The sequence below is a fragment of the Bos javanicus genome, chromosome 16, assembly GCF_032452875.1.
Source record: "Bos javanicus breed banteng chromosome 16, ARS-OSU_banteng_1.0, whole genome shotgun sequence".
Classification (NCBI taxonomy): Eukaryota; Metazoa; Chordata; class Mammalia; order Artiodactyla; family Bovidae; genus Bos; species Bos javanicus.
The window spans coordinates 68,007,946-68,021,118 of record NC_083883.1 but is presented as its reverse complement, the minus strand read 5'-3'; the positions used below and the strand labels follow the sequence as shown (position 1 = coordinate 68,021,118).

Below are 13,173 nucleotides of genomic sequence, written 5' to 3'. Positions count from 1 at the left end.
CCCATTCCCTTTGCAGCCCATCTCTTCCTTTCTTCCTATAGTTCAGTATTTGCTTCATGAGGAGATTACACTGAGGTAATACATTCTGAACGTTGAAACACATTTTGGGCTTCTCTGGGGGAGACATGGATTTCTGGCTGTCCTTCACTTTCCTCTTTTGTTCTTTGTACAGTGAAGCTCCAGGCAGCTTTCTCTTTTTTTCCACCAGGGTTTCACTGTCCTGAAGCATTCAGGGGTTGGAAACCCAACAGACTAGTGAGCCAGTGAGAGGCGTTGGACCACGGTCAGACCCAACCCAATGACATCAACGGAGACAATCTCAGTCTGCTGCAAATATGTTTTTCTGAACACACCCAAATCCCAAAGATGTTCGTCTTCTCTTGGCTCCCCGACATCCGCTTTGTCAAATCACAGACTGTTACAGAGAAACAAACGCAGTCTAGATTCCCAATAGACTCCTACTTAGGGACACTAGTCTTCCTTAGAATAGCAAGAAGCAAGGGGTTTCAGAATCGTTTTTGAACATTTTATGGGTCAAAGAGTTTCAAAATCATTCGTTTCAGTTGAAGAATCCAGAGAAAGGGAACCAGGTGCAAAGCTGTCTGAATTTGGCAAAGTGAGGATCTTTGAGCAGTAAATGACTTAACAGAAATACGTGGAATGCTTAGAAATAAACTCAGTGATTTCTTTTCCATTCTTTCTTTTAATTAAAAAAAATTATTAGGGTATGGCTCCTTTACAATATTATGAAGTGAAGTGAAACCGCTTTGTGCATACATATACCCCGCTGCCCTCTTGACCTTCCTTCACCCCCACCCCTCCCACCCCTGATCCCACCTGTCTAGGTCATCACAGAGCACCAAGCTGAGCTGCCTGTACCGACTTTCCATTTTCTTTTATAAGTAGCTGCATAATTTGCTGGTAGGGAGGGACAAGTTGGAACTTACGCATCTACTAACGGGGAACAACGTGGGCAAGTGAGGCGACCCGGACTTCAGTCCAGTTCCGTCACCTACTGACAGGATCACCCTAGATAAATGTTCAAACTTCTCACTTCCATAGCTCTCTCAATGGTGACTTAATAATTCTCTTTTGGGGATGTTAACAGGAGGGTCTTTGTAAATTGCTTGGTACACAAGCCGTCACTCAATCAGCCATAGCTACTGCTCTTCCTCAGCACCTGGAACATAGCTGAACTTTAATCAGTTTTGGAGGAAAGGAAGGAAAGAGGACGATGCCTAAAGTCACAGAAGCTTCTCTTTTTCCAAGTGTCATTTCCCTTTCCCAAGCAATCACTGAACTTGTCTCTTGTTCTTCCTTGCTTTGCTCATGCTAATCCTGTTTTCTCTTGCACTCCACTAACATTTTTTTACTCTTGATTATAATGAATCAACATTCCTTGAGCTTCTTCTACGCAACAGTCACTCAGGTATCAAGAAGAAAACAAAAATAAGACAAAGATCCTCCCTTCAAAGCACTACTGCTTGCTGTTCAACAAAAAGTATAAGACATAAACCTGTAATATAAAGAAGCAGGAAAATGTGTAATATGTCTACTAACGTGCGTTGGGATAAAAATGGGGAAGAGCTTCCCATAAGACGCAGCATTTGTGTTAGACTTAAGCGGGATTTGGACTTGCAGAAAAAGAGCCAAATGACATCCAGGAAAAGAACCAGCAAAAGCCAATGGATGCTGCATACGAAGGGTAACACAATTTATCATAGTAACTGTAAGAAACCAAACACCTACTGTGTGTCAGGCGCTATTCTAAATGCTTTACATGTATGATTTCATTTAATTATGAAAACAAAATACAAATATAAATTATTTAAATATAAAAATAAATGTTTTATTTATGAATTATTTATAACTATTATATTTTATAAATATATGATATGTAATATAAATATAAATTATATATGTAATATAAATATAAATTATATATGTAATATAAATATAAATTATTTCTGGATTTAAATTAATATGTGCCCAGAGGGCACAGGCTCCAATAGAAGGAAGGTTAAGACAGAACAGCTGAGCTATCAACACAGTACTTTGAGGATACAGAGTACTAAGTCCTTTTTAACTTCCTTTTTATAATAACTCTAAGAAAGAAGATGAGACTATTCACTGGTTAGGTAGTTTGAACATATAAACACAGGGCCTGAAGGGATGAAGAAACTTTCTTACCATTTCCATACTTATGCTGTATCTTGTCATTACAAAACTCTGTGGTTTGTTTATAAGAAGTTCCCTATGGGAATCACCTACCCTAATTACAACAAACCTTAACTTTGAGGCTATGATACTTATTTTCATTAAATTATATTCATTATTCGTTAGAGAAGATTGCATTTACTTATGAATCATAATAGTAACTGATTTTATTACACTTACTCTTATAAAAGGCTATCATATTCTTTTGAAGTTAGGAAAAATATGTTTTGTTTCCCTTGTAAAATTATGTAAGTAAAAACTAAATAGTGATTTTAGTAGAACTATCTTTAACAGTCAATGCAGATATCTTGGCATTTCACTGGTATGTGATTTTGGTACTGGTATGTGATTTTGGTACAAGGTAATCACTAAAGGGGTATTGTCTATAAGCTTAAATTATATTAATACATAATGGCCCATCTCTGGGAACCCTGACTCCCAGGTAATGAGCATTAAGCTAAAGTACCTGCCTTTAGCACACAGAAAGCATCCTGACCAGGCCTCCCTGTGAATGGCTGCCTTAAGAATGAAATGAACACATCTCCTCTGGAGGCTGACTGGAACCAGGAAATGTTTGGCTTTACTCCCTCCCCTATTAGTATAAAAGAAGCTTGAATTCTAACTCAGACAAGATGGTTCTTTGGAACATAAGTCCACCATCTTATTGGTCTGTTGGCTTTCTGAATTAAGTCGCTATTCCTTGCCCCAAAAACTTGTTTCTCAATTTATTGGTTTCAATGGCACCCCGCTCCAGTACTTTTGCCTGGAAAATCCCACAGACGGAGGAGCCTGGAAGGCTGTAGTCCATGGGGTCACTAGAGTCGGACACGACTGAGCGACTTCACTTTCACTTTTCCCTTTCATGCATTGGAGAAGGAAATGGCAACCCACTCCAGTGTTCTTGCCTGGAGAATCCCAGGGAAGGGGGAGCCTGGTGGGCTGCCGTCTATGGGGTCACACAGAGTCGGACACTACTGAAGTGACTTAGCAGCAGCAGCAGCAGCGGCAGTGTGGGAGCATGTGAGCTTAGACTCAGCATCACTGTGTTCGGGTATTCTTCCACATGTCTTTGCATCACTTCCTCTTCTCTACTATTCAGGTCATCAGATTGCTGTTAGAATTTCTCTTCTGAGTGAGCTTCTTGGACTTTTCTACACAAAATAGGAATCATTTGCCCATGGTCGTCTATTTATTTAGTGCTATTTTATTATCTTCATAACTCTCATCATGAAAAGAATTATATCATTCATATATTCATACTTACTTGACTAGCTCTCCCACTAACTGAAGGCTCCAAGAGGGTAGGGTGTTTTTGTTGTTGCTTTGTTTTTCATGGCCGAATCCCTGCAGTGTAGGAAAGTACCTGGAACGTGGTAGAGGGTCATTAAATATTGCTGCATGAATGAACAAATAACTGAATAAAATGAATGAGCCCAGCTTCAAGGAGGTCTTGTGAAAATCTTTGCTTCTTTCCCTCTGGCATCGCATTAAACACAGTCAAGAGTTTTAAGTTCAGTAGTTTTCCAAGAATGTGTGCATTTCAAAGGAAGTGTCTAGGAAGCAATATCAAACCACAAGCTAGTACAATGACTGTCTAATGCAGGCATTCAGAGCCTGTGCCTAATTGGTATTTTTAATATTAAAGGATGTATTTAGTGGGAATTAAATTTTTCTATCTACTTTTATTTTTATGGTTTTCATACATGTGTGTGTGTATATATACATATAGAGAGAGACAACCACCAGATAGAAGATATTTTAAAATATTGAAGCTTCTTCAATAATAGCAAAAGACATAACATTTCTACAGAAAACTTAGCTAGAAATGTAGACAATGTATACAAGGGAAACTGTAAGACTCCCTGATAAAGGCACAATGTACACTTTCTGATATTTATGAGCAGAGGTATTAACCCTTAACACATCACATAACTGCTAAGCTGTGTCAGCACTAAGAGTCATAAAGGATGACAATGTTGAATTTTAACTAGAAAAGGGTGAAGGTTGAGAAATCCTGTCTACCTTTGTGTTCTGGAAAATGATTTACTGTGAGATATCACCCTTCTTCGTATAACATACCTAAGACTCACGGATTCCCCACTTTTTACCTGTGACAAGGTCAGACACAGTCCCTTCAAATTTCCGTTCTTTGTCTCACAAGTAGTTAGCTGAACTACTTGTCCACATTGATCGATGATACAAAATACTTCTGATTCTGTACTTCTCTCCTTCCCCCAAGTGCCTGAACCCTGCCCCTCACTCAGGTCAGCACCCAGAACCTACTGAGAATGCACCAGGCTCAGGGCGAAACGTTCTTTACTATCTGATCATGTCACCCTTTCCTCCTGCCTCCCCATACTCAGTTCTTCCCAATCCTGTTTAGGACTATTACTTTGCCTAACTCTTAAGACTTTTGCAGATCTTAGCGTCACAGCACTCTCACTCCCTTCCACTCCCACCTTGTAATAATCTCTTTCATAAAAAAAAAAAAGTCTCCTCGATGAGTTTGAATTTGTTATTTAACAAAGTATAAGAAAGTATAAAATATAACAAAGTATAAAGAAAACTGAGCACCAAAGAACTGATGTTGTTGAACTGTGCTGTTGGAGAAGACTCTTGAGAGTCCCTTGGACTGCAAGGAGATCCATCCAACCAGTCCATCCTGAAGGAAATCAGTCCTGAATATTCATTGGAAGGACTGATGCTGAAGTTGAAACTCCAATACTTTGGCCACTTGATGCAAAGAACTGACTCATTGGAAAGACCCTGATGCTGGGAAAGATTGAAGGCAGTAGGAGAAGGGGATGACAGAGGATGAGATGGTTAGATGGCATCAGTGACTCAATGGACATGAGTTTGAGTAGACTCTGGGAGTTGGTGATGGACAGGGAGGCCTGGCGTGCTACAGTCCATGGGGTCACAAAGAGTCGGACACAACTAAGCAACTGAACTGAATTATAATTTCTTTCCTTCTACTATCTTCAGGTTTTTTGTGTTCTTCCTGTAATTTCTTTAGGTGTAAGGTTAGATTGCTAGCGATTTTTTCTGGTTTTCTGAGGCAAGCTTTCATTGCTATAAACTTCCCTCTGAGAAGTGCTTTGCTGCAACCCGTAGGTTTTGGATCATTCTCTTGCATCTGGTGTCTACCCAGACGGGTAAGGCTGGGTGGGTAAGGCTGGTTCAGGACCTACAGCAGACTTCCTGGAGGGAAAGACAGGGACCCCTGCATGTGGAACTGGAGACAGAACAACTTGGATTCCCATTCTTCTCTTCCATGAACCAACTTTAAAAGTTATTTCACCTCTTTTTTAATATAACGGTGGATTAATTTATTTTATTAATTTTTTTAATGTTTAAATTTTTATATGATTTAAAATGTTACCTTCCGCTTTTAGTTATTACAGAATATTGACTATATCCCCCATGGTTTTCTAAATTTAGTTTTTATTTTATATTAGAATGTAATTGAGCTACAATTTTTGTTACAGCAAAGTGATTCAGTCACACATATGCTTAATTGCCTCAGTTGCGTCTGACTCTTCATTCCCCTGTAGACTGTAGCCCACCAGGCTCCTCTGTCAATGGATTCTCCAGGCAAGAATACTGGGGTCGGTTGCCATGCCCGCCTCCAGGGTATCTTCCCAGCCCAGGGATCAAACCTGAGTCTCCTGCACTGCAGGCAGATTCTTTCCCACTGAGTCAACGGGGAAGCCCCCAGTTACACATACACATATACCCATTCTTTTTCAGATTCTTTTCTCATATAGATTATTACAGAATATTTAGTAGAGTTACCTGTGCTATACAGTAGGTCCTTGTGGATTATCTGTTTTATATATAGTAGTGGGTATATCTTAATCCTAGACTCCTAATTTATCCCTCCTCCCCAAGCCTTTCCCCTTTGGGAAGCATAAATTTGTTTTTAAAGTCCATGAGTCTGTTTCTGTTCTGTAAAATAAGTTAATTTGCATCATTTTTAGATTCCACATGTAAGTGATATCATATGTTATTTGTCTTTCTCTTTTATTTCACTTAGTATGGTAATCTCTAGGTTCGTTCATGTTGCTGCAAATAGCCTTTTTTCATTCTTTTTTTGGCTGAGTAATATTCCATTGTGTATATACACTATTTTTTCTTTATTCTTCTGTCGATGGACTTTGAGGTTGTTTCCATGTCTTGGCTATTGTAGATAGTGCTGCTATGAACATTGGAGTGCATGTATCTTTTTGAATTATGGTTTTCTTTGGATATATAACCAGGAATGGATCACACGGTAGCTCTGTTTTTAGTTTTTTAAGTGACTTCCATAATGGGTGTACCAGTTTACCTTCCCACAAACAGCATAGGAGGGTTCCTTTTCCTCCACACCCTCTCTAGCATTTATTACTTACAGACTTTTTAATAATGGCCATTCTGAGTGATGTGAGGTGATACCTCACTGTAGTTTTGACTTGCATTTCTCTAAGAATGAGTGATGTTAAACATCTTTTCATGTGTCTTTTTGCCATCCGTATGTCTTCTTTGGAGAAAAGTCTATTTAGATATTCTGCCCATTTCTTGATTGGATTATTTATTTTTGTGATAATGAGCTGTTTGTATATTTTAAAGATTAATCCCTTGTTGATTACATCATTCACAAATATTTTCTCCCATTCTTTGCATTGTCTTTTTGTTTATGGTTTCCTTTGCTACGCAAAAGCTTTTGACTTTTTTTTTTTAATAAGCAGCCTTTACTATGAGTTTTTTTCTTTTTTTCTTTATTTTTAATTGAAGGATGATTGCTTTACAGTATTGTTTTGATTTCTAGCTTTTAACTTTAATAGATCCTACTTGTTCATTTTGGTTTTTATTGCCACTACTCTAGGAGGTGGGTTCAAAAAGATACTGTTGCGATTTATGTCAAAGTGTGTTCTGCCTATGTTTTTCTCCTAAGAGTTTCATGGTATCTGGTCTTCTGTTGAGGTCTTTAATCCAATTTGAGTTTTTGTGTAAGGTGTTAGAGGATGTTCTAATTTTATTTTTTACATGCAGTTTTCCCAACACCATTTATTGAATAGACTGTCTTTATTATATATTCTTGCATCCTTTGTTGTAGATTAATTGACCATAGGTGCATGGCTTATTTCTGGGCTTTTTATCCTGTTCCGTTAGTCTATATTTCTGTTTTTTTGTGCCAGTATCATACTGTCTTGATTAAAGAGAAGAGATTAAGGAGAAGGAAATGGCAACCCATTCCAGTATTCTGGCCAGGAGAATCCCATGAACAGACGAGCTACAGTTCATGGGGTCACAAAGAGTCAGACAAGAGTGAGCACGCAGCACGTGCATGGTATAATCTGAAGTCAGAGAGCCTGATTTCTTCAGCTCCATTTTTCTTTCTCAGGATTGCTTTGGCTAGTCAGCATCTTTTGTGTTTCTATAAGATTTAAAGCTTTTTTGCTTTAGTTCTGTGAAAAGTGCCATTGTTAATTTCATAGGGATTGTACTGAATTTGTCTTGGGTACTATAATCATCTTGACAATATTGAATCTTCCAATCCAATAACATGGTATATCTTTCCATCTGTTTGTGTCATCTTTGATTTCTTTCATCAGTATCTTATAGTTTTCAGAGCACAGGTCCTTTGTCTCCTTAGGTAGGTTTTATTCTTAGGTTCTTTATTCTTTTTGGTGTGATGACACATGAGCTTGTTTCCTTAATTTTTCTTTCTGATCTTTCACCGCTTATATATATATATGCAAGAGATTTCTGTGTTTTAATTTTGTATCCTACAACTTTACAATTAATGGATGAATTCTAGTAGTTTCCTGGGAGTGTCTTTACTTTCTATTTACAGTTATTCCAGAGTAGTGGCTGTATTCCCCATGTTATACCATTCATCCTTGAGCTTACCTTACACTCACTAGTTTGTGCCTGTCGCTCCCACCCTTCTGTTCTCCATCACGTGTTTGTCCTCTATGAGTCTGCTTCTTGTTTGTTTTATTCACTCGTCTGTTGTATTTTTTAGAGTCCATATGTAAATGGTATCATTTGGTATTTCTCTGTATGACTTATTTCACTTAGCATAATGCCTTCCAAGTCCATCCATGTCGTTGCAAAGGGCAAAATTTAGTTTTTTTTTTATGGCTGAGTGATATCCTATTGCATGCATGTAGATATATATATATATATATATATATGTATGCTTATATGTAGATATACACATATATGTATATGTAGGTACAACTTCTTTATCCATTCATCTGTTAATTGACACTTAAGTTGCTGTTAGTTCACCTCTTTGAGCTTCCATTTCTTTACAAGTAAATAAAGATAATGATATTTTTAAAAAGGAAAATAACTTTGCTATACGAAAGCTATGAGAGAGACACATAACTTGGTGCTGGCATAGACCAGATACTTAATAAATATGAGTTTCATTTCCTCTCTCACAAACACAAAGTGTGAGCACCCATGGCCTATACTGGCCTCACCGTGCCTCTTACTGAGATGAGCGTCTTCTGGGGCTTCATCGGTTTCCTGGTGCCCTGGGTCATCCCTAAGGATCCCAACCAAGGAGTTATCACCACTATGTTGGTGACCTGTTCCGTTTGTTCGTCTTCTGGCTGATTGCACTTCTGGCCCACATCAGTCCTCTCTTTAGAACACGCTTGAAAAGTGAAACTGTCTGGTACCTCGAGTATCATTGACCTCGAGGAAGAAGGCTTGCTTGCCAGTGCTCAGTCTTTGAGGTCACAAAGAGAACTCTAGATGAAAAACCACTTCCATACCCAGATCACCTTCCTTGATTCGCCCCCTTTGGCCATCAGCTGCCTTAAATGTTCACACCACATTTGAACATCTTATTCTACAGTGCAGTAATTTTTTCCTGTCACCATTTTTACACTTTGATGAGTGATGTGCCCACTTAATCTAAACTGTGCTGCCTCAATGAAATGACCAGGTACTCTTCTGAGATCACAAGTGCTGTTCTTCTGAGAGATAACGTTACTCTCTCCTTGGAACCAGTGATTTTGAAGATGGTTCCTACCTGCTCACAACATGAGAATCAGTGGTGTTTAAAAATGTTACATGACAATAAGACTCCAGGGGGGGCATCAGTAGGAAAACTTGTTCAGAGGGAAAATTTGTCCCACCAGAATTATACCAAAGTATATTATCAGGATGAATTTCTTATTTCTACTGCCTTTTGGAATAAATTATTTTTCTGCTTTCAAAAAAAAAAAAAAAAAAAAAACCCCACAAAGTGTGGTTTAAATAAATGTAAATATGACTTTGTCCCATTGAGCAGTTCAGAAGAAAGTCTGATTTGTACAGGTCTTTCTCAGCAAAGGTAAGTTAGGCCCTACTTAGATCTGTGCTGCTGCTGCTGCTGCTAAGTCGCTTCAGTCGTGTCCGACTCTGTGCAACCCCATGGCCATTTCCTTCTCCAATGCATGAAAGTGAAAAGTGAAAGTGAAGTTGCTCAGTCATGTCTGACTCTTAGCGACCGCAGGGACTGCAGCCTATCAGGGTCCTCCATCCATGGGATTTTCCAGGCAAGAGTACTGGAGTGGGGTGCCATTGCCTTCTCCGAGATCTGTGCTATTTGTGAACAATTTTATATTCACCTCCCAAGGGGAAACTAAGCCACCCACCATTAAATGAATCCCCAAGGACACCTACAACATACATGCATTGCTTCTTCTTGATATGGAATCTCCCATAATATCATTTTTCTGGGCTCCTCTCTTAGATTTTCAAATGTTTTGGATTAGGTGCTCATTTATTTTCTGGCTTTATTATTCTGAGTCCCCACATTTTTAATGCCTTTTAGACATGCAGGCATGAGTTTTGATCAATGCTGTAGCATTATTCATGCAGTATGATTTCTTTTTATTATAATTTCAGCTGGAAGACTGCTCTTTTTGTTTGTCATGCAAGCACAGACTTGCTATAGAGAAATTTCTGTTTCAACGCCTTGTAGACTAAATACGCCTTGTATTTTCATGATCAGCACTCTGGTATTTAATAATCCCTTGATACCAAAATTCTTATGCTATACAATAGTTTTATTTTTAAGAATTTATTTTCCCTAGTAATGGTTTTCAATATGGAAAGAAAAATACTGCTTTTATTTAGTCTCAAACATTGTGCCCATACTCCATACTTATATTCTAAAAATAATTTAAACTCAGTACTTTGATCAGATTCCAAAGCAATTATAAGTAGCTCATAAGGGTCAAATATCCAGAGTATCTCAATTTGGAGTATTCAAAAGACAATTATGCCATCAGTCTAAATAAGTCATGATAAGTCATGATGTGGCAGGTTTCAATGTATCTGATGAGATTTAGCAGAGATTTTCCTTTGCTATTTTTAATCTCCCGCACATCTAAGTACAGTACTTAAAAAGTATGATATCTGGATCATTTATATGTGGAATCTAAAATATGGCGCAAAGGAACCTATCTACAAAACCGGAAGGGAGTCATGGACATAAAGAACAGACTTGTGGTTGCCAAATGCAAGTGGAGGGAAAGAGAAGACTGCAAGTTTGGCATTGGTAGACGGTAGATAGCCTCGTGGGTGGGCTGCTGTCCATAGGGTCGCACAGTCAAACACAACTGAAGCAACTTAGCGTGCATGCATGCATTGGAGAAGGAAATGGCAACCCACTCCAGTGTTCTTGCCTGGAGGATCCCAGGGACAGAGGAGCCTGGTGGGCTGACGCCTATGGGGTTGCACGGACACTCCTGAAGTGACACAGCAGCAGCAGCAGCAACAGTTGGTAGATGCAAACTGTTACATTTAGAATGGACAAGGCCCTAATGTATAGCACAGGGAACTATATTCAATATCCTGTGATAAACCCACACTGGGAAAGAATAGGAAAAAGAATGTGTGTATATATGTATATATATGTACAACTCAGTCACTTTGCTATAGAGCAGAGATTGGCATGACCTTGTAAATCAACTATACTTCAATTTTAAAAAAGCATGATATCTAGTTACCTTAAATAGTCACACATTTCCAAGTGGAGACAGTATTTCTTGATCTGTCATGTGCTTTATTCTGAAAGCCGATGTTATAAATTGAATCTAATAAGAAGAATTAAATAAACTCAGATTTTTAATTAAGCCTATTGGGAGAGCAGAAGACTGTAGCTAGCATTTATTCCATGCTAAAACTGCATTAATCCATTGTATGTGGATTAACTTTACCTTTATAAGAATTAAGCTGCTTTTGATGAAGAGTTAAGAGTTGCTATTTGATCCATCAAGTCCAAAGAGATTTTGGAATTGGTTGAATGTGAAAGACTGCATTGTAAGGACCAGAAGCACATTCCACTGCTGTTAGAACCAGTCCTAAATGCAACCCTGTTGAGAAGCGTCTCCTTGAACTTCTGAAGCCTCCAGGATCATAAGCTTTGGTTGTTATTTCAGTAGTGCCAAAGTTGGGGGTGGGTGGGAAGCTCTGTGGGCAGCCGCTGAGTATACAGAATCACGCTATGTATAATTGGAGGGCGTAGTCTCAGATTCCAGCTACATAAAGTCATGAGCAGACTGAATCTCATGCCATCAATGGTTGTATTAAAAAAGCCTCGGTCTCTGACATGGGACTCCTACTGCTTTCTCCAAAATGATACTTGCTTCCTGGGGATGATGACATAGAAGGAATTCAAGTGGATATTGAGATTAAGGATGTTGGTTTTTCTCAGAATGTGTATGGATTTTTAACATTTTATTGATGTATAAAATAAAGGAAAGTGAAGTTGCTCAGCCGTCTCCAACTCTTTGCAACCCCATGGACTATAGCCTACCAGGTTTCTCTGTCCATGGGATTTTCCAGGCAAGAATACTGGAGTGAGTTGCCATTTCCTTCTCCAGGAGATCTTCCCGATACAGGGCTTGAGCCTGGGTCTCCCACATTTTAGGCAGATGCTTTACCATTTGAGCCACCAGGGAAGTCCTTATTGAAGTATAGTTGATTTCTAATGTGTCAATTTCTGCTGTATAGCAAAGTGATTCAGTTATACATATGTATATGTATATATATGGAGAAGGCAATGGCACCCCACTCCAGTACTCTTGCCTGGAAGATCCCATGGCCGGAGGAGCCTGGTAGGCTGCAGTCCATGGGGTCGCTAAGAGTCAGACACGACTGAGCAACTTCACTTTCACTTTTCACTTTCATGCATTGGAGAAGAAAATGGCAACCCACTCCAGTTTCTTGCCTGGAGAATCCCAGGGACTGGGGAGCCTGGTGGGCTGCCGTCTATGGGGTCACACAGAGTCAGACACGACTGAAGTGACTTAGCAGCAGCAACAGCAGCATGTAGGTATGTATATATATATATATATATGCACACACACATTCTTTTTTAATATCCTTTTGCATTATGGCTTATCACAGGATATTTTTTAAAGTATATTCTTTCTTTTTTTTATTTTTTAAAACATTTGTTTATTTTTACTTGGAGGATAATAGCTTAACAATGTTGTCTTGGTTTCTGCCATACATTAACATGAATCAGCCTTAGGTATACATATGTCCCCTCCTCTCCCTACTCCATGACCCATTCAACCCTCTAGGTTGTCACAGAGAACCAGGTTAAGTTCCCTGCATCATATAGCAAATTCTCATTATCTATTGTAATTACATATGATAATGAATATGCTTTAATGCTACTCTCTCAATTCATCTCACCCTCTCCTTTCCCCACTGTGCCCACAAGTCTGCTCCTTATTTCTGTGTCTCTATTGCTACCCTTTAAATAGGTTAATCAGTATCATTTTTCTAGATTCCATATATATGCATTAATGTATGATATTTTTCTCTTTTTGACTTACTTCATTCTATATAACAGACTCTAGGTTCATCTACCTCACTAGAATGGATTCAAATTCATTCCTTTTAATGGTTGAGTAATATTTCTTTGTATATATGTACCACATTTTCTTTGTCCATTCA

The 13,173-nt window shown here is 38.6% G+C and overlaps 1 pseudogene; it reads left to right on the top strand.

Moving 5' to 3' along the window:
* The first annotated feature begins 8,670 nt into the window (after positions 1–8,670).
* On the top strand, positions 8,671–8,906 carry LOC133227429 (V-type proton ATPase subunit e 1-like; annotated as a pseudogene).
* The last annotated feature ends 4,267 nt before the right edge of the window (positions 8,907–13,173 follow it).